Raw genomic sequence first — 22,500 nt, forward strand, 5'->3', positions numbered from 1 at the left:
TCAGGTCACGGCCCAGTGATACAGCTTGGATATATATAAGATCATTACAGAACTGTAATAACTAACCTAAACGTATTGTCCCTAGAGACAATATTTCATCCTTTGAAAAAAAAAAAAAAAATAAATAAATAAATAAACGTAAAATTCAAGAAAACTGGGGAGCCACCATATATCATAATCATTAAAATTCGCTACCTGCCTTCGTGTTTCCTGACTGGCATAGCCTCCTTCCACTAAAAGGAAAACGTCAATTGCTTCCTTCGTGGGTCCACCATACTTCCTTCCTCTCACCCTTAACCACCCCCCCCGCCCTTCTCTCTCTCTCTTCTCTCTCTCTCTCTCTCTCTCTCTCTCTCTCTCTCTCTACGGATCTTTATCAGCATAGTTAAAATTTAAACAGCAGATGGTTAAATATTTTAACAAACATATGTATATTTTAATCCAATTTAAAGGATTGAATAAAACAGTGTTAATATTGTATATAGGTATTATTATTATTATTATTATTATTATTATTGTTATTATTAATTATTATAAATCCCAATGGATAATCTTGGGTGTATGTGCCTAGAAAAAATTAAGGTACAAATAATTGAGGAATATAATTATCAACTATCAAAATAGCTACTAAGCCAACAATATTCATAAATCTTAAAAAAATAAATAAATAAAAAAAGAAGCTACACAGGTAAAGGTAAAGGTACGATAAGGGAACGTTACTTGTCAATATCAATTTGACAGATAAGACGAAGAAAATACATTTTAGCCCGTTATTTTAACAGACTAAACTGAAGATGATTTTCTAGCAAGTAAATAATAAAGATAAAATCAGACTAAATTTTCAATCCTTTTCTAGCAAGTAAATAATAAAGATAAAATCAGACTAAATTGAAGATGCTTTTCTAGCAATTAAATAATAAAGATAAAATCAGACTAAATTGAAGATGCTTGTCTAGCAAGTAAATAATAAAGATAAAATCAGACTAAATTGAAGATGCTTGTCTAGCAAGTAAATAATAAAGATAAAATCAGACTAAATTGAAGATGCTTGTCTAGCAATTAAATAATAAAAGATAAAATCAGACTAAATTGAAGATGCTTGTCTAGCAAGTAAATAATAAATATAAACTCAGACTAAATTAAAGATGCTTGTCTAGCAAGTAAATAATAAAGATAAACTATATCATTCCAAAGGGAAAATATCTTTAAGGTTAAATTTGAGTTTCGCGCGGTCAAACACCAACTTAAAATACACCGAAATCCATGGAAATACTGTATCTCGGTGTAGTATCGATGATTTCAATGTAGAAAAACATCTCTGTGTAATATAGTAACGCAGAACACTGAAATTACGCAGGAAATCGCAAATTCTACGAGAACAAGAACCCGGCGCATGCGCGCGATCCGGTCGCAACCAGTCCGCTTGCCACCCATGCACTGAATGACATGACAGTCCGCCGCTCCTTCCGGATCTGTGCGATCGCCCAAAAAATCACGACGAGAGATCATAACAACAGCGATAAGCAAAGCGCAAACAACTCCCAAGACTGATCGCAAATGGGGAAAGGAAGCAAAAATCCACTCCAATGAAAATAGTACAACAAGTACGTCAGTAGTAAGTAGTAATTGTAACAGCTAGCTCTGGGAGTAGAAACACCGGCCGGCCGGCTATGCGTTGCCATGACAACGGAGATCAGCCAGCAAGAGAGAGAGAGAGAGAGAGAGAGAGAGAGAGAGAGAGAGAGATTAGCATGCAGTCGCGCAGGAGGTCATTTGTGCATGCTCAGTCCGCACGCACCCACCAACTGTCCACCTTTCCTCCACCCGTACGTATATATATACGTATATATATAGCATATATTCTCGCTAGCCACCCCCCCCCACACACAACCTTCCCGCGATGACACGCCGATGACGCAAAGCTGACGTCACGCGTCTCCACTCTCTGCTGGGTCAGCAGTTAATGACAGGGGAACGAAATCTCATACAGATTCACATACGTACATACATACATACATACATACATTCTCTCACACATACAGCTATGGCGTTCAATTTTCGCTGCTGTTTTGCAGAGGTAGATGAAAGATGAAACGCAGGAAGGAAGGGGGAAGAGAGAGAGAGAGAGAGAGAGAGAGAGAGAGAGAGAGAGGAGAATATACAACAAAAGTAAGAGGGCGAATGGGTGTAACATGAGGGATACATACAAGTAAGAGAGAGAGAGGAGAGAGAGAGAGAGAGAGAGAGAGAGAGAATGTTACATAGAGACTGAGAGGCTATGAAAGAGACAAGAGAGTATACCTCAATGGTTTCACTCCGTCAGGATGAGGATTACCTCGTCGATGTAATCCTCTCTCTCTCTCTCTCTCTCTCTCTAAGGCCAAGGAAACGTATTTCTCCCACCTCGTCCGATCATTCAGCTGGAGAATCGAACACTGGTCGTCCAGTTGTGAGCTAGACGCCTGAGCTAGACGCCGAGCCACCGCTAAGCCGAGAGAGAGAGAGAGAGAGAGAGAGAGAGACCGCTCTGACGCAACTGCTTTACCATTTTTCCCGCTAATGAAAGAAACCAATCTATACACACACGTAAAAGTGCTTTGACGTAAATGCTATTCTGCTATTTCTGTCAGTACATCAGAGACGCATGCACAAACACAAACACACACACATACAAGGGTATCCATGATGACGTCACAGTACGATGAAAACGTCCAGGGTCCGCTTATTTCCAACCAACGCCAAACGCCCCCCCCCCCCCCCCCTCCCCCCGCTTCTACCAACGGGCCTCTCTACACCTCCCCCGGCCCTGATGTAAAAGTATGCCACCGTTCCCTTATAGTCTTTAAAGTATCGCGCATACAAAATAAAATCCCAGAGCATAAAGCTAATGGAATCACGCACGATTTCGCTATGAGAACTTAATTAAAGGTTATTATTACCGAATATTAGGAATATACACAATAAGTATTAAGATAAAATATTACTACGGTTAAATAAAGAATAATGATCTTCACAGAACGAGCAGGATGCATATAGGCCGGCCTGAGAGAGAGAGAGAGAGAGAGAGAGAGAGAGAGAGAGAGAGAGAGATTAGTGTAAAACGGACTTCTCAACAACCATTACATCAAACAAATAACAGTGGTTATTGCATCTTTTTAAGACGATGATATTCAACCAACAATCATTTTTATTGATCACCAAAATTGGCATCAACTTATGAAAATGTCAATTAATACTAGAATAAGACAATATTCCTTCATTTTCCACAATAATATGGAAAATCTCTCTCTCTCTCTCTCTCTCTCTCTCTCTCTCTCTCTCTTACTGTCGTTCTCCCACCTGTACTCACTCCCATTCTCTCTCTCTTACTGTCGTTCACCCACCTGTACTCACTCCCATTCTCTCTCTCTCTCTCTCTCTCTCTCTCTCTAAATCCCCTAGGTCTGAGCGTCTAAAGGTCACTAGGTTGTCAGTCCTAGAACGTTCTCATAAATATTCTCTATAAAATAAAATAGAGCAATGATGGACTTTCAGACTTCCAGGGACTTTCCCCTTTAACGGTGCTTTCCCCTAGCGACCTGTAATACCTAGATTGACCTAAACACAGCACATTCCGAAAATAACGTTTCGCGCGAAAAAAAGAGAATAGAACCATAAATAGCAAAATTGATATTTCGACCGCAATCGAAAAACTGGTCACCGTATGATTTGCTTTGCGTCAGCGGTATGCTCTGAGAGAGAGAGAGAGAGAGAACAATGCAAGATGATGCAGCATCTAGAGTAAGAATAATCCCCAGAGAGAGAGAGAGAAAGAGAGAGAGACCAATGCAATATGCAGCATCTAAAGAGCAAGAATAAGCCATAGAGAGAGAGAGAGGAGAGACCAATGCAATATCAGCATCTAAAGAGCAAGAATAAGCCATAGAGAGAGAGAGAGAGAGAGAGAGAGAGAGAGAGAGAGAGAGAGAGAGAGAGAGAGACCAATGCAATATGCAGCATCTAAAGAGCAAGAATAAGCCATAGAGAGAGAGAGAGAGAGAGAGAGAGAGAGAATATACACATGTAAAAAACACGTCAAGCGTTTGTGCATATGATAAACGTTTAAGTATTTTTTTCCATAAGAAGAGTTGCTTAAAATAAACAAACAAACTAACAACTCTTCCTTTTACTAGTTACAGTTTTAGAATGAGGCCCTGGCGTAACGACCTTGTCCCGATGGGTAAACTTGGGTATATGTGCCAAAGGGTATGGATGATGTCCTTAGTGGGCAGCAATCCAAGTTACTATACCCAAATAATGCCTAATTTACCTGAAGATCACGAGTACTGCAATAAACACACATATACATACAATATATATATATATATATATATATATATATATATATATATATATATATATATATATATATATATATATATATATACATATATATATATATATATACACTACATATATATATAAATATATATATATATATATATATATATATATATATACATATATACAATATATAAAATATATTATATATATATATATATATATATATATATATATATATATATATATACATTTGATAGGATGGTTTGGTTTCCAGACACTTTCATTTGCAAAACACAAGCTTTGTACTTTGTAAATCAAAGAATCCGAAATCTAAAGCAGCCTACTCTTTTTGAAGCAAAACACGAGTACTATGAATATATAAACACAGTGTTAATTTATGTGGCTATTTGGAGAGGTGCGTGTGTGTGTGGGTATGTATGTATGTATGTATGTATATGTATATGATATATATATATCTATATATATATATATATATATATATATATATATATAATATATATATTATATATATATATGTATATAAATTCCAAAGTGTTATTCCAACATTCTACTTCCTCATTAAATACGGGAACAGGGACAGACACCTCAAAACTACAGCAAGCGAAAACCGCGTTCCAACATTCCCATATTGACAACATCCAAATTCCATTTAGGATTTTTTGACAGTTCCTGCCTACACTCGAGCACGACCCCAGTACGACCGAAATACCTCTGGACTACCACACGCGCTGTAGTGTTGACGTAAACGACCTGGCACAACTTATTATTATTATTATTATTATTATTTATTAGTATTATTATATTATTATTATTATTTATTATTATTATTTTATTATTAAGAAATTCACAATCTTGCGATAAATAATATGTAGTAAAAATCTACAATTATATAGTAACTTATATTACTATGTTAATTTTACAGAGTAATATAGTTTACTATATAATTGTACATTTTTATTACACAGATTATTATTATTATTATTATTATTATTATTATTATACGGAACAAGAGGTCCACCATAGGGGCCACTGACTCGAAATTCAATGTTCCAAAGGGAATATTAAGGTGTTTCTTAAGAAGATGTCAAGAGGAGGCAAACGGAAACTCACAAAGAGATCTCACTTATTTAAAAAATAAAAAATAAAAACAAAAACTAATAAATCAATAAATAAAAATTTACGAAATACGTAAATTAATAAACATAAAATAATGATAAGGAGTCAAGAAGTGATAAAGGGAAATTCTCACTTGTTAAAAGTATAAAACAAACTGATAAATCAATAAATAAAAATGTAAGAAATGGATGAATTAATAAACAGATAAAAAAAATAAACTAAAAAGCGAGGCGAACCGTAAATCAACGGTCGATTCGAAACGCGATTCCCTATATAATTCCCGTGACGGGAATGACAGGTAGTTTATGCATATTTTAATATGCGTAATCAGATTCTACGGGGGAGGAGGAGGAGGAGGAATGGGCCAGGTAGATTTAAACAGTTGACGACAGCGGCTGCTTCTCCGTGTCAACGGGAATTTTAAATGCATCGACTTGCTGCCACCAAATGAGATTTTATGGGGAGGGGGGGGGGGGGGAGGTGGGGAAGTGGAGAGAGGAAAGGGGAGAAGGGAGGGGGGGGTGAGTTGACGATGAGTCCCTTCACACCGATGAATTTCGATGAATGGCCGCAGGTAGGACGGTCAAGTCCAGGCGGTTGACTTTCATCTGTAATTCATGTGGTCTCTCTCCATCTCGTCCATTATTTTATTATTATTATTATTATTATTATTATTATTATTATTATTATTATTATCGCCTTTAATTCCGTAAGACAAAAAGGACATCTTAAAAAATCGTTTACAATTAAAAAAAATATTAAAGTTGAATCGTTTACAATATATAAAAAAAACTGAAAGCTGTCAAAATTGTGATGGATAAATAATCCGTTAAGTTGTAATATATATATATATATATATATATATAGATATATATATATATATATATATATATATATTATATATATATATATATATATTTATATATATATATTTATATATATATATAATATATATATATATATATATATCTATATATATATATAACATATACATATATACACACACATATGTATATGTATATATATTTATATATATATATATATATATATATATATATGTATATATATAGACAAAAGTGGAATATAATCACAACTAGGACCCCAAAGACTTATATTAAAATAAATAAAAATTGCATAAAAAATAGATTAATTAAATAAAAATATATACAGCTCTGGTTTACTTATAGTAAAGGAAAGTGTCCCTGAACTCTACGGCATCGTCTACCGACATTTCAATTGCCTACAAATTTAGGGGGAACGATTGCCTGGACCAATCATCATCAGCAGTTATCACACCCAAAAGAAGAATCAACGACCTTAAAAAGATCATTACAAGAAGACTTACAAAACAAACCAAAGAAACCTTGGGAATCGTCAGCTGTTTAATTGCTTCGACACTCCAAGACAACAGTTTCTTTCACACATGAAATTAAATTGAACAAACAACACGGAATGGAACGTAATTTTGTTTGTTTTTTGTATGGTGTTTTTAAGTTGCACGAAACCAGTGGTTATTCAGCAACGGGACCAACGGCTTTACGTGACTTCCGAACCGCGTCGAGAGTGAACTTCTATCACCAGAAATGCACATCACTAACCCCTCAGTGGAATGCCCGAGAATCGAATTCCCGGCCACCGAGGTGGCAGGCCAAGACCATACCGATCACGCCACTGAGGCGCAATGGAAGGTAATGTCACTGTCTTACCACGAGAGGAAACTCGATGTACAAAAGTAATCATGAGAGATAAGACGAAATCAGAAAAATACTGATACATTACAGCAACGAAATTACATCAATATACGTAAGCCAATAGACAATATTGCTGGACCACGAACGGCTTATAAAATTTAAGGCCAAGGACCAAGCACTGAGACCTATGAGGTCATTTAGCGCTGAAAAGGAGACTTGACTCGAGTAAGCTGGAGGTCGGATCACGCCTTGTTTTCATTCCTACGCTGGGTGGCTTCCGTTGATAAACAGAGTAGACCTTTGTTCGTGAATTGGGCTCTGCTGAGAACGGTGTTAAATTGCAAGAACCCTCTGATCCTGAGTGGGACAGAATAGAGGGACAGAATAGAGCCAGTTGTTCAACGAAATTAGAGATGGAAAGTTAAAGAGTGTATGATGAATGAGTAAAGAACAGATAAGACTCATACTGTTCTGTTCATTCAAGACCTTTTGAGTGTCAACTACAACGTTGTTTCGCCAACGAAAATTAAAATAAATACATTGTATTTACTAGAAATAATTGTTCTGTATTGTTTAACATGTACATTTATCTATTTTTTTACATTTTCACTCTGATATACAATTCCTAAATATCCCATCCTGAAATTCCTGTATCTCCAACTCAACGCAAAACACATTTTCAGACCTTTTTAGGCTTTTCCATAGACCTTTCCTAACCCCACAACTACAACAACAACAACTACAACAACAACAACACCAACAACAACAAAATAGTTTGTAGGTTTACCCTCCAAGTTTGCAATTTCACTACTCAGAAAAAAAAAGGTCTCGATTTTTTCCCAATTAAAACATTATATCAACTTGGCCAAATTGCTAATAAGTAAAACATATCGACTTGACCAAATATCATATGAAAGTTATCAAATTTCTGCCAATCGATTCAAACAATATACAAACTTGACCAAATGCCTATCAATTAAAATATTACATCAACTGTCCCATCATAATTTAATAATCTAACTTGTCATAGGAATCTAAGCATTTAACCTTTCGTAAAAGCAACATTAGCATCAGCCCCAAGACAAATAAATACAAGTAAACATCACCATATAATATGGTGAATAAATATAAATGGTAAATAAACATAAGTAAATGGTTAAAAAATATAAATAAAAGGTAAGCAAATATAAGAAAATTTTCCCATAAACAAATGGTGAATAAATATAAATAAATGGTAAATAAACATAAGTAGATGGTAAATAAATAAATATAAATAAAAGATAAGTAAATATAAGAAAATTCCCTAATAAAAAATGGTAAACATAAATAAATTGTAAATAAACATAAGTAAGTGGTAAATAAATAAATATAAATAAAAGGTAAGTAAATATAAGAAAACTTCTCCATAAATACATGTTAAATCAATATAAATAAATGGTAAATAAACATAAGTAAATGACAAATAAATGTAAGTAAACGGCAAGTCAACATAAGAAAACTTACCCACACTCTAAGCAAACGCACAGCTACAGCCGTGAATGAATAGGCCTAACACAAGAAAGGGATAGGCCTCCCCAGATCAATACTATATAGACGTGATTGCACCGATTTCAGAAATGTATGAGATAGGCCCTGTAAGGCTTAGAACAAACACTTTACCTAAAGGATGCAGGGGGAATATTATTTATTATTCTATGCGGAAAGAAATGGGTATGACGTTCCCTGAGAGAGAGAGAGAGAGGAGAGAGAGAGAGAGAGAGAGAGAGTTCATAGCTTAGGTCAACAGAGGCACACTGCTTCCCTCCTTTCAGAGAGAGAGAGAGAGAGAGAGCTACAAGGATTAGGATGTCTCAAAGACTTGTTAGTCCATCCGAGGAGACAGAGTGTGCTCACTTATCTGTAGGACCAGGTTTTTACTGTTCATTCACAGTGTCCTAATGAGAGAGAGAGAGAGAGAGAGAGAGAGAGAGAGAGAGAGAGAGAGAGAGAGAGCTACAAGGATTAGGATGTCTCAAAGACTTGTTAGTTAGTTCATCCGAGGAGACAGAGTGTGCTCACTTATCTGTAGGACCAGGTTTTTACTGTTCATTCACAGTGTCCTAATGAGAGAGAGAGAGAGAGAGAGAGAGAGAGAGAGAGGTTTATTACAACATCCAAACTACAACCTAAGTACAGATAAGCACATGTTACACATACTCCATACAACTACGTTCAAGAGCTTGAGTCCCACTTATTGTTTAAAAACTACATTATCTGCCATTTGCAAGTGTCCGATGACTTACCTATATAGGCCTATGCATAGAAATCAACCAGCTCCTTACTTGGGCAAATTCTCACCTGAAAATAAAAATTGACAAATTAATAATCAAGCAAAAAAATTCAGCCTGTCAAAAAATCAACTTGTCAAAAATAAATAAATAAATAAATAACTTGTCATCAACTTGTCAAAAAAGTAACTTGTAAAAAATATCAATTTGTAAGAAAAACCAACTTGTCAAAAAAAATCAACTTGTCAAAATTTCTACCCACAAATCTTCAATAATTAATCAATGTTTAAGTATATTTTTGAACGTGATCAAATTTATTATCACCAGCATTATTATTATTATTATTATTATTATTATTATTATTATTATTATTATTATTATTATTCATAAGATAAACCGCTATTCAAATGATAGTAAGATTTATTATTATTATTATTATTATTCAGAAGATAAACCACTATTCACAAGAAAGAAGCCTACATGGACCATTGACTAGAAATTCAAACTTCCAAACAATAATAATAAAAATAATACTATCTTCTTCCTCTGAGAGAGAGAGAGAGAGAGAGAGAGAGAGAGAGAGAGAGAAGAACGTAATGTCTCCACTTTGAAGTATTTCGGCATTATAAACACTTATATTGACATTTCGATACAAATTACGTATAGAGGAGACTAGTTTTATTTGGAATTCAAATGAGAGAGAGAGAGAGAGAGAGAGAGAGAGAGAGAGAGAGAGAGAGAGAGAGAGAATTTTCCAATTAATACTAATGAAAGACCAAGGCATTCAAATAACAAACATCATCAGCATTGAGCCTTTGAATGTTATCAAACTCACCAATTACGTCCTTTGCGTCGCTGATCTAACTCAGAGAGAGAGAGAGAGAGAGAGAGAGATAGAGAGAGAGAGAGAGAGAGAGAGTAGGGGGTCAGGCGTAGGATTTTTCTCTCCGTTTACTCGGAAAGAGAAAAAATACTTTATCAAGCACACTAAATTTGAGTAGAGTACGGGGGAGGGGGGGTGGGGAGGGTAGAAGGGGGGAAGGGGGGGGGGGGGTGGGAGGTGGAGCAAGCACAAGAGCAGATAGCACAAGTGTTGGGTTCAAACAGTACATTGAAGTATCACATAGCGCAGGATTTTACTATCGCGAGGGGAACTTTTATAATGCCAGGGGAGCTGAAATTGGACAATCTCTCTCTCTCTCTCTCTCTCTCTCTCTCTCTCTCTCTCTCTCTGTGGTACCTTGTACCAAATCCAACTCCAGATCTGACATAAATGCTTTCTATACCAGTTACAAATGATGACCGAATCCACACAGAGGAAGGGTATCACCGAGTTAATCGCCATTCCCCATAGGGAGAGAAGAGAACCAGACCCATTCTATAGGCTCGCTCTCTCTCTCTCTCTCTCTCTCTCTCTCTCTCTCTCTCTCTCTCTCTCTCTGATTATTTCCATTAGCCATAGGTAGAGAATCATTCTATAAACAGTATCTCTCTTTTAATCCCCCATTCTCTACAAGGAGAGAATCACGATACAGGCTCTCTCTCTCTCTCTCTCTCTCTCTCTCTCTCTCTCTCTCTCTCTCTCTCTTAGGGAGAGCATCCTCCTATACTCAGTCTTTCTCTCTTTATTATTCCCCATTACTCATAAGGAAAAAACATTCTATATGCAGTCTTTCTCGTCCCCGCATTCCCCATACGGACAAAACCATTCTAAAGAGAGCCTGCCTCTCTCTCTCTCTCTCTCTCTCTCTCTCTCTCTCTCTCTCTCTCTCTCTTAGGGAGAGCATCCTCCTATACTCAGTCTTTCTCTCTCTATTATTCCCCATTACTCATAAGGAAAAAACATTCTATATGCGGTCTTTCTCGTATCCGCATTCCCCATACGGATAGAACCATTCTAAAGACAGCCTGTCTGCCTGCTCTCTCTTCTCTCTCTCTCTCTCTCTCTCTCTCTCTCTCTCTCTCTCTGTTACACCGGAAGAGCGACCCCTTTTTAAAGCGGGATCGAGTCGAAAACAAACGCCTTTCCAGCAATTAGGTCAATTCCGCATGGCGATCCCAAGGACAGAAGACCTAAAAGAAGAACTGCCCATCCCTAACGACATTATGACTGGACGGAGTTAGTGAGTGACCTTTGACTTTGCCACGCCGCTGAGTCTGGAATAATGGCCTCTCTTGCCTTGTGCTCCTCCCAAGCGCACTGGGACCTACGAGGTCATTCAGCGCTGGAAAGGAAATTGAGAGTAGACGGGTCGTAAGGGTGTAACGGGAGGAACGAAAGATAATATGAACAGAGGTACAATAAAAAGGAATGGAAAAGGGTTCCAGCTAGGGGCCGAAGGGATTCCGCTTGTGAAGGCCTCGACGACCTTTGATTCTGCAACGCTCGTTTCACACGCTAAGTTAATTAATGAAGTCTGGAATAATAATATCTTGTATCTTATAATCCTCGACGCCTTATAATTATTCTGCTTATTCCTTATGAATAGGGTTCCTCTTCTGAATAATAATAATAATAATAATAATAATAATAATAATAATAATAATAATAATAATATGTTTGGTTAAAAATAATTGCTGCTTCAGCACTATTAATATTGTAGAGAGTCTTCTCTATTTTTCTGATGACGGCTTTCTCGTTGTTGCTTAGACTAGCGAGCAACGCACCAAAGGTCATGGTAAAATTCGGTTGTTATTTGGTTTATTATTGCTTATACATTTCTCTCTCTCTCTCTCTCCAACACGACGTTTCTTCCTGATCTGCAGGACATTATCAAGCGATGACTGCTGAGGGACTGAATTCGAGTGGTTATTGTTGTTGTTGTTTAAGATTACGCTGGCCTTGTGCCAGCACGGGCTCTTGCTCGTAGAGCAGCCCGTATTGTAGATTTGAGTGGCGAGTCCTTCTTCTTATATCGTGATGTTGCGGACTTTCGAGTACGGTCTAAAGAACCTCTCCGGCAGGTTGAGTTTTCATTGGTTCCTGGGAAGGTGACTCATACGGCGAGCGTTTACGAGTCTTGCAGACCTTCTCAGGCGGGGGATATCACTGGGAGCCTCTTGATTGGCTTCTACCTGAGTGACGTCACCCCTGGTATTGTTCTCATTGTGCGCTTCACGTCCGGTGTTTGTTTCATGCGCACTGGTACTTTCGTTGGGGGAGAGGGACGTGGTCCTCCTCACACACGTCGGTATCAGGAACGCTTCTTGGGTGGTATTAAGGGGAAGCTTTTGTTCAAGGATAAGCAGTGCTTCTAGGAGGCGCAGACGTCGTGGGTCAGAGCCAGTGCGCATGAAACACACACCGGACGTGAAGCACATAATGAGAACAATACCAGGGGTGACGTCACTCAGCTAGAAGCCAATCAAGAGGCTCCCAGTGATATCCCCCGCCTGAGAAGGTCTGCAAGACTCGTAAACGCTCGCCGTATGAGTCACCTTCCCAGGAACCAATGAAAACTCAACCTGCCGGAGAGGTTCTCTAGACCGTACTCGAGAGTCCGCAACATCACGATATAAGAAGAAGGACTCGCCACTCAAATTTTTTTGGGCTGCTCTGTGAGCAAGAGCCCGTGCTGACACAAGGTCAGCTTAATAAAAAAACAACAACAAACAACCACTCGAATTCAGTCCCTCACCAGTCATCGCTTGATAATGTCCTGTGGATCAGGAAGAAACGTCGCATTGGAGAGGGAGAGAGAGAATTGTATAAGCAATAATAAACCAAATGACTCAAGCGAGTTTTACCATGCCCTTTGGTGCGTTGCTCGCCAGTCTAAGCAACAACGAGAAAGCCGTCATCAAAAAAATAGAGAAGACTCTCTACAAGATTAATAACGCTGAAGCAGCAATCATTTTTAACAAAACATGTCTACGAGAGGGCTCCTTCCGAAATAATAATAATAATAATAATAATAATAATAATAATAATAATAATAATCCAGACTGTAAGGATTGTATCTGGGGACATCAGGATGGAGTTTTTGGAATAGAAAAATGCGCCCTAGTCAACATACAAAAAGGCAAAGTAACGAGAACTGAAGGGATAAAGCTACCAGATGGGAGCAACATCAAACACGTAGATGAGACAGGATATACTGGGAATAATGGAAGGAGGGGATATAAAACACCAAGAGATGAAGGACACGATCAGGAAAGAATATATGCAGAGACTCAAGGCGATACTCAAGTCAAAACTCAACGCCGGAAATATGATAAAAGCCATAAACACATGGGCAGTGCCAGTAATCAGATACAGCGCAGGAATAGTGGAATGGACGAAGGCAGAACTCCGCAGCATAGATCAGAAAACCAGGAAACATATGACAATACACAAAGCACTAACACCCAAGAGCAAATACGGACAGACTATACATAACACGAAAGGAAGGAGGGAGAGGACTACTAAGTATAGAGGACTGCGTCAACATCGAAAACAGAACACTGGGGCAATATCTGAAAACCAGTGAAGACGAGTGGCTAAAGAGTGCATTGGAAGAAGGACTAATAAAAGTAGACGAAGACCCACAAATACAGAGACAGGAGAAAGACAGACAGAACAGAGGACTGCACAACAAACAATGCACGGACAATACATGAGACAGACTAAAGAACTAGCAGCGATGACAATTGGCAATGGCTACAGAGCGGAGAGCTAAAGAAGGAAACTGAAGGAATGATACAGCGGTACAAGATCAGGCCTAAGAACCAGATATGTTCAAAGACTATAGACGGAAATAACATCTCTCCCATATGTAGGAAGTGCAATACGAAAATGAAACCATAAACCACATAGCAAGTGAATGCCCGGCACTTGCACAGAACAAGTACAAAGAGAGGCATGATTCAGTGGCAAAAGCCCTCCACTGGAGCCTGTGCAAGAAACACAGCTACCTTGCAGTAATAAGTGGTACGAGCACCAACCTGAAGGAGTGATAGAAAACGATCAGGCAAAGATCCTCTGGGACTATGGTATCAGAACGGATAGGGTGATACGTGCAAACAGACCAGACGTGACGTTGATTGACAAAGTCAAGAAGAAAGAGTTGAAGAGAAAGAGAGGGAAAAAATGGATAAGTATCAAGATCTGAAAATAGAAATAAGAAGGATATGGGATATGCCAATGGAAATCGTACCCATAATCATAGGAGCACTAGGCACGATCCCAAGATCCCTGAAAAGGAATCTAGAAAAACTAGAGGCTGAAGTAGCTCCAGGACTCATGCAGAAGATGTGATCCTAGAAACGGCACACACATAGTAAGAAAAGTGATGGAACTCCTAAGGAGGCAGGATGCAACCCGGAACCCCACACTATAAATACCACCCAGTCGAATTGGAGGACTGTGATAGAGCAAAAAAAAAAAAAAAAAAAAACAAAAAAAAAAAAAAAATAATAATAATAATAATAATGACGAAACAGCAACTAAAAGGGTACACGCAATTTTACTGAAATCACTCGAATAGACGTGTGGTAGTTAAACGTTCTCTCTCTCTCTCTCTCTCTCTCTCTCTCTCTCTCTCTCTCCGGGAGGGAGGGAGGGAGGGTGGGTTTGTCGTTGTGTAAACCTTATGCCATGTATGGCATTGCATTGTGCATATATAGACCGCACTGAAGGTTCTATGCAACTAACCTTCGCCGCCAGCTCCATTGTTTTTTTTTTACCGTTTATATTTCACCTGGTCCCTTTTATCTTTTCCTGCTACGTTGTCCACCATCTTTAATTCTGCCTTCCTCTACTTTTCTCCTTGAGAGAGAGAGAGAGAGAGAGAGAGAGAGAGAGAGAGAGAGAGAGAGAGAGAGAGAGAGATTATCATAGAATTTGATGAGATTTATGGTTCATGACAACGAGTGGCCTTGGTATTTACTAAAACATACATGATTAAGCTGTTTTCAAATGAAAGGGAAAGAGAGACGCTCTCTCTCCTCTCTCTCTCTCTCTCTCTCTCTCCTCATCTCTCTCTCTCTCTCTCTCTCTCTCTCTCTAAACCTGACGTTAGGATAACCAGGTAGTTTCAGGCTGGCAATAAATCTGTTTTATCAGGTTAGTCTAAATAGGCCTAATCTTGTATCATAAATTACTTGTGCACGCTCTCATCTTCTCTCTCTCTGGGTCACTTTATAAATGGTTTAATCTGTTTATATTAATTTTAGGGAGCAATTAATAGATGTATATATGTGTATACCATACCATACATACATACATCATACATATATATATATATATATATATATATATATATATATATATATATATATATATATATATATGCAAAGAAGAGAGAGAGAGAGAGAGAGAGAGAGAGAGAGAGAGAGAGAGAGAGAGAGAGAGTTAACTGCAACGCATCCTTTGAGAATATAAAACAAACATTCCCTATTTGGGTGATTTCAATTGCATTTACCTTTCAATGCACTTCAATCCATGCATCCTACAGCCAGAATGAGAGAGAGAGAGAGTTAGAGAGAGAGAGAGAGAGAGAGAGAGAACGTCATAATCATGAGTGAAACAAAACACAAGGGCGGCTTTGCTTTTACTTCCTGTGCGTAAACAAGAGAACAACAATCACTGAAAGGAAACGCCTTTATTTTTTGTTTTTATTTGGGGGTGGGGGGTTTGCGGTGACTGTGACGATCGCATGAATAGGTAATAAATTGAAAAAAAAATTGGAGGATAAACATTCGATAATCAAAACCATGAAATAAGGACTTTAATAATGGCAAAAATGACTGATATTTTCCTGAACATAACAACAATGGAAAACCAACGGTTATATTCTATGAATCGTAAACATGGAAAGAAATTATATATTACATGGCGAATGACATGAAGGCAATCTCATATCACAAAAATTAAGTTGAATAAAATAATACTTTCCCCCCAAAAAAATTTAAAACACCCAAAAAAATAAAGTCAGTCGTCGGGAACAACCTCACATCACAAAAACAAATGGAATAGACAAATACAACATAAAAAAAAAAAACTAAAAATAAAGACCGTTTTCAATAAACAAATTCACATAGTCGTCACAAAAAAAAAAAAAAAAAAAAAAAAAAAACACAGCTACATTAAAAAACTGAAAAAATTAATCAAGCGAAGTCATATATAACTTTTAAAAAGCTATATTAAGAAAAACTGGAAAAAATTAATAAAGCGAATAGTCATCTTTAAAAAAAACAGCTACATTAAAAAAAATGAAAAAAAATTAATAAAGAGAATAGTCATATAAAACTTAAAAAAAAAACCAGCTATATTAAAAAAAATACTGAAAATATTAATAAAGTGAATAGTCAGATAATCTAAAAACACACACACACACACACACACACACACACTTACACAAAACAGAGTAGTCATACAAAATACAAAAAAAAAACAAAAAACTGCAAACCAAAAAAGAAAGAAGGAAAGAAAGAAAAAGGTCATCCACCATCAAAATAACAAGAAGTGCGTCTTGCGACATCCTCCTCCTCCTCCACTTCATTTCCTAAATAAAGGAGAACGGAAAGAGTGCCCCAAAACGACTCGATGACACCCCGCCGAGTGCCACTTGAGACTGGTGGCGGAGGGCCAATGGAAAAGATGGAGGGGTGGGGAGGGGATGAGGGGGATAGGATGGGGATGGGGGAGGGAAGGTGAGGGGGAGTAGGACGGGAAGGGGGGGGGAGGGGAAGGGAAGGTGAGGGGGGGGAGTAGGATGGGAAGGGGGAAGGGGGAGGAGAGATGAGGATAGGATGTTAGCGGGGTATGAGGAAACTAAAGTAGGGGGGAGACTCAGGATGGGGGGGGAGGGGCGGACATGAAGCGAGGGGGGACGGGCGGGAGAGATGGGAGGGGGAGTCAGGGTGAGGACGTGGGGGGGGGAGGGGGAGGGGGAGGGGGAGGGAGGGGAAGCATGAAGAGGGAAAAATGAGCTATGGTTAATGTTACGGGAAAAATATAGAGGAAATAAAGGGAGATGGGGGGGGGGGGGGGGGGCGTGTGAGGGTTCAGTATAGGGTGTGGGAAATAAAGAAAAATAAGAGTGACCCATTAATGGGAGGGGGGAGGTGAATAAAGGGGGGGAAGACGAGTGACACATAAAGGGGGGAGGAGCAAATAAAGAGGGGCAGGGGTCAGAGAGGGCGGGAGAGAAGAATTGTTTTTGCAAAAAAAGGCGCGGCTACCAGAAATGAGAGAGAGAGAGAGAGAGAGAGTAACAAAATGAAGGGCGTCTGATAAAAGAGTGGACACGAACAGTCTACGTACACATTTCTCCAAATGACTATTTTTTTTTTTTTTTTGGTGAGTGTAATCTAGTTGAGTGCCACGAGTACCCCCTCAGTAGAATCAGAGTCATTACTTCAAATACTATTACTACTACTACTGTACTACTACTCCTAGAACGTAGCACAGTACAATTACAGCTAATTAAGTGCCTCTCTTTTGAGATACCCTAAGGACACTTCACGTTTTCCATCGTCGTAGTTGGGGAGACAACCTACTGTAACTACTAGGAGACCACAGAAAATAATAAATTTAATTAACCAAGAAGGTCTACATATTTGTATGGAACTCCCAAAAACCAATACTGAAAAAGTCTATCATTCAGTGGTTTTCCAAACGTCGGCATATATGAGTTTACTGAGCATTTTGCAGTACTTTTTTTTTTTTTTTTTTGCATCCTAAACAGTGGCAATGATCATTCACCTCGGATTCAACTTGGAAATGGTCAATTGCATATCCCTGTTACTAAGACCCGCTCTCTCTCTCTCTCTCTCTCTCTCTCTCTCTCTCTCTCTCTCTCTCTCTCTCTGTGCATATATATATATATATATATATAATATATATATATATATACTTTAGACCTTGGTACATACATACATATATACGTATATACAAATATATGTATGTATGTATGTATAAATGTATGAAGAGAGAGAGAGAGAGAGAGAGAGAGAGAGAGAGAGAGAGAGAGAGAGAGAAGGGGGGTTGAGAGACATGGGGACTAGGCGGCAGAAGTCACTCAGCCCCCCCAAAACCTCTCCCCCCAAAAAACCCTGAATTGACAAGCAGATATACTAATTGCCGACCACACAGCGTCAACATTTTCAAGCGTAATAAGCAGAAAGCACCAAAATTATTCAGGAGCCAGTCCGTGAAAAAGAGAATTAATTAGAATTTTAAAAACGAAATTCCCGCTTTTCTAATCAATCGTATTATTGAATTATTCAGCCACCGTCCATCTGGTCTATTAAAAAAGTACAATTATTGGCGCCGTTTGAACAATAATCTTATTAACACATGTCGTGCAGTTTTTTTTATTGAAGTTTCGGTGTATGACTTTTAATGCAAGGGATGGTGCGTTTTACATCATATATATATATATATATATATATATATATATATATATATATATATATATATATATATATATATATAGATACACACACACACACACACACCACACACACACATATATATATATATACATATTATAATATATATATATATATATATATATACATATATACATATATATAATATAATATATATATATATATATATATATATATATATTAAGCTACAAATGTCCTTCAATATCCCATCCGCTCTACCTCGAAATTAATTTATTTCCATATAGGTTAACCGAAGGGGAATCTATTTTTTAGTCGATTATAATTTCCTCCTCTCGTGGATTCGAACAAGCGCACAGAGGAGAAATCAGGACTTCAGTGAGGTTACCGACACGGCCAACATCTCAAAGGACATTTGTAGCTTGAATATTCGGTAAGAATATATTACAATGCACTAGTGTTTGTTAGCAGTCCTTCCAAAAATAAAAAAAATAAAATTAAATTCCAGCCAACTACACCTATACAGAAAAGGATTAACAACAGTGCACCAAAACAGCTATCAAGCGATAACTGGTAGTGCTTGTTGGCACGCCTTAGGTAGCAACGGAAAGAGAATACTCTGGCCAGGTGCATGGTGCACAGAGCGGAAATACTGCTGTATGCTAACGTGAGCATTGTTGATCGCTCCGATTATCTGAAAACTTCAGGCATATGTCCGTTTTCTTTCACTTGCAGGCACTCCGTTTTCTGTAAAGAGCAGATACGGAAGTGTTTCATTTCTTATCGTGGATTGGTCACGCAAGGAAGTACTGTGCATGTTTGATACTTAGTTCCTTGTATTCTACACTGCAGTATGTTTTTTTTTTTTTTTTTTCAGGCTAAAATAGCGTCAATGCAGTGATGACTGCCACACAGCAAAAACTTGATGAGAATTAAGTATAATGACCCTTATAGCACTGGACATATATTCGACTGTTTCCCATTTATTCCTATGTAAAAGACTGCACCATCCTAATGGTCGAGACATTTTTTACCAGACTACTGCCATTCTATTTTCGCTATCAAAGACTTCTCCCATAACGGGGCGTTGTCCCCAATGTTTGTTTGTTTGTTTGTATGGTGTTTTTACGTTGCATTGAACCAGTGGTTATTCAGCAACGGGGCCAACGGCTTGACGTGACTTCCAAACCACGTCGAGAGTGAACTTCTATCACCAGAAATAAACATCTCTCACACCTCAATGGAATGCCGGAGAATCGAACTCGCGGCCAACGAGGTGGTACGCCAACACCATACCGACCACGCCACTGAGGCGCTTGTCCCAATGTAAACAAGCTTGAACCGTCTTGAGCCAAAGATGCTTTGAATAAAGTTTGGTTCAAACTGAGGTCGAAATGTCGGTTTGTGTACGCTAATCAAACGCATACTTGCATATACATAGACTTACGTAACATATTCATATGAATATGAACAGGTAAACAAGGAACACTCGAATAACTCTGATCACTTGATCTTTCTGTTCGGCTGAAACTAATGGAGTGAACATTAAAAATTCTGTTATAGTTCCCAACTTGTACATTTCGCTGACATACCTGTTTAAAGGGACCAATGGCTTAGTACCTGACATGAATTCATTTGCTACATGGATTACATAAATGAAAATGACGTGTTTAAGTACTATGTAGAAATGAATTTGTTTAATGTTTATGAAAAGCCATTCAAAAGGATGCTCTTAAGAATATAACGGGAAGTATTATTGAGAATATAATAATACAAGTTTATGCTATATTCTTGAGAATGTAAATATATCTTAGTGATAAATTCATAATTTTGAGAGGATCGTAACTTTCTCGTCTGATAAAAGGCCTCACCAAATATATTCAATTAATTTTCTTCTTGCATATCGCATGTTGAATTTCAATGTGAAAACGATATTATACCACTGTAAGAACAAAGTCTAAGAATTTTTATTGGCCAATATTAGCTTGGGAAAGCAATCATCAACAGGGCTGATCAGAAATAACACGAACAAAATGTTGAAACGGGTTCTGTACAAAAATAATCTAGAATATTCTTCCAGTCCGAAGGCTCTTTTCGCTACAATTAATTCTGAATCATTCTGAAACATTTTACCAGAGCAAATGGCATATAACTCTGCCATAAAAAAAAAATTATGAGGACTAAAACATCAATTCCACCAACATTCAAATTTTGCAGATTTCAAACCATGCATCATTATTTAAAAAAAAAATAAATAAATAAAGAATATAAAAATCGTACCATCAACGAAATCAAATGATACGATTTATATTTAATTCCGATGCATTGACGTACAAAAAAAGGAGAAAAAAAAAAAGTTTTCAATTACAATAAGAACCGATAATGTAATGAAACAAATGACGCCATTAAATTCGCAGAAATTCATTCCGGCGAAATGATTTCTCTGCTGGAAGATGACAAATGCAAATTGGGAGTTGAGGACTGAAATATTACTTAACGAATTGCATAGGTACTAGAGTTCTGACGATTGGAAATTTACGCTTATTTATTAGTATTTATTCCCTACGACTGCGCCCGAGTCCTGGGCGATTCTGTTTTGTTTTTGACTGCAGTCAAAAGCATTTAAGCGGAAACAATTTAACACAAGAGGCTAATGGAGCGTATCAAGTCATATTTGTTGTTTAGGGTTGCTGACGTTATAAGCCACAATGGATCTTTTTTGCAATATAATTTCATATTAAAAAAAGGTATTTTTGCAATATAGTTCCATATAAAAAAAAGGTCTTTTTGTAATATAATTTCATATAAAAAATCTTTTTGCAATATAGTTTCATATAAATAAGGTCTTTTTGCAATATAATTTCATATAAAGAAAGGTCTTTTTGCCATATAATTTCATATAAAGAAAGGTCTTTTTTCCAATATAATTTCAAATAAAGAAAGGTCTTCTTGCAATATAATTTCATATACAAAAAGGTCTTTTTGTAATGTAATTCCATATAAAAAGTTCTTTTTGCAATATAATTTCATATAAAAAGGTCTTTTTGCAATATAATTTCATATAAAAAAGGCCTTTCTGCAATATAATTTCATATAAAAAGGTCTTTTTGCAATATAATTTCATATAAAAAAGGTCTTTTTGCAATATAATTTCATATAAAAAGGTCTTTTTGCAATATAATTTCATATAAAGAAAGGTCTTTTTGCAATATAATTTCATATACAAAAAGGTCTTTTTGCCATATAATTTCATATAAAGAAAGGTCTTTTTGCAAAATAATTACATATAAAAAACGGCCTTTTTGCCATATAATTACATATAAAAAAGGTCTTTTTGCAATTATAATTTCATATACAAAAAGGTCTTTTTGCATTATAATTTCATATAAAACAATAAGTGTTTAGAGACGAATCAGTCATATGGGGAAGAATTGCCGACGCCAAATGTATAATCATGAAGAGTTTGGAATATGATTATTATTATATCATTATTATTATTATTATTGCTGTTTCAAAAGCAATTAGCTTGTAGAGTCTTCTCCATTCTTCAGAGAGAGAGAGAGAGAGCTATTTTTGCTGTAATCCAATTACTTCTAGTTACAAGCGAATAAGTCGAAAGGGATGACGATAAGAGAGAGAGAGAGAGAGAGACAGAGAGACTGACGCAACTCCTTTTTTTTCTTCTTACACATTAATGACGTAACATGACACACGTGAAACAGAGATGGTAAGACGACCAGGAGGGGGAT

The 22,500-nt window shown here is 37.1% G+C and overlaps 1 long non-coding RNA gene across 1 annotated transcript in view; it reads right to left on the minus strand.

Moving 5' to 3' along the window:
• The window catches only part of LOC135207532 (uncharacterized), a 102,900-nt gene that overhangs the window by 43,278 nt on the left and 37,122 nt on the right, over positions 1–22,500 (minus strand). The window contains exon 3 of the long non-coding RNA XR_010312986.1: positions 9,434–9,488. This is a non-coding gene — a long non-coding RNA (uncharacterized LOC135207532). The remainder of the gene's footprint in view (positions 1–9,433; positions 9,489–22,500) is intronic.

The sequence above is a fragment of the Macrobrachium nipponense genome, chromosome 32, assembly GCF_015104395.2.
Source record: "Macrobrachium nipponense isolate FS-2020 chromosome 32, ASM1510439v2, whole genome shotgun sequence".
Lineage (NCBI taxonomy): Eukaryota > Metazoa > Arthropoda > Malacostraca > Decapoda > Palaemonidae > Macrobrachium > Macrobrachium nipponense.